The sequence below is a fragment of the Sinocyclocheilus rhinocerous genome, unplaced genomic scaffold (assembly GCF_001515625.1).
Source record: "Sinocyclocheilus rhinocerous isolate Xijiao unplaced genomic scaffold, SAMN03320098_v1.1 scaffold8178, whole genome shotgun sequence".
NCBI classification, from domain to species: Eukaryota; Metazoa; Chordata; class Actinopteri; order Cypriniformes; family Cyprinidae; genus Sinocyclocheilus; species Sinocyclocheilus rhinocerous.
Window position 1 is genome coordinate 110,531 of NW_015663584.1, and position 1,276 is coordinate 111,806.

A 1,276-nucleotide genomic window follows, 5' to 3' on the forward strand; every position below is an offset into this window, starting at 1 on the left:
AACAGCTCACAGGAAGAGATTATCAGTAAATAATAAGTTGGATTAGTTGGCTTTGGTCCCGATACATTGCAACTGCATGGAAAAGGACAACCAGCAAAGTCTTCACAATATGTTTTTGTGTTCCAATAAAGAAAGAAATTCTTACAGGTTTGGAACAGCACGAGTGAAGACAGAATTTCCAAATTTGGAAGAACTATTCCTTTAACGTCTGCTTTTATTTTATATGTAGGTATAGAACACCCAATCGTGTGAATGGCAGCACACTGAAGCCACTAATGAAAAAAGCTCTAGGGCAGAAAAAAGCCCCTTGGACAAAATCCCCTCGCTTTTAAATGCTCTCTGCCATATGTTCCTTCTCTCAGCCCCAACACTCGTCCCACACACTGGGAATTCACAACACGGTAACACCCTAAAACAATGAAGAAGACCAGCAACATGTCATATAAACATCAACCATTACCACTAATAAAACTTTTATAACAAGAAAGTGAAATTCACGCACTCTCATAATATTGCTAACCAGAATCTCTGGGGTCTCATGGCAAAACGCCAACCTTTTTTGATTTGTTTGGGCATTTTGAGCTAGTCAGGAGCCCTGCCATGACCAAAAAACATTAGCATTTTGTGCTGAGGGGGAGAATAGGCAGTTAAATAAACAAATGCTAACGCAGACAGGCTCTGCAGATAGTCAAGGAGATAAAAGAGCAAGACGTGATAGCAGCAAGGACGTTCAACAGCCCCATCCTCCCAGACAGAGCTTCCTTACAGGGAGGTGATGAGGTCTTTCATCTTTCCCGGACTCCCCCCCGGGATAACATCACCCAACTATTGTGTCTCCGTTTATAACCTTCTCTCTTACAGACAAACCCATCTCTCTCTCTCTCTCTGTCTGTCTGTCTGACTTACCTACACATCTTTCTGACACTCTTTACACTACACTTCAAATGATGAAGAATTAGCTACAAAATATCACAGCTGAGACCCATTTGTCCCCTCAATTTCACGTTAAAGCTGGTTCACACTGGCCCACCAAACACCAATAGGGTTACTGACCTAACAAAAGTCAACCACTGGACATCAAAAAGTGACAGTAAAAATTTTCAGAATGTTGTAAAAGATTTCTATTTAAAAGAAACGCTGTTCTTTTGAACTTTCTATTCATCAAAGATCCTGAAAACAATGTATCACAGAGTTCACAGAAATATTAAGCAGCACAACTGTTTTCAACATTGATAATAATAATAATAATGTTTCTTGAGCACCAAATCAGCATATT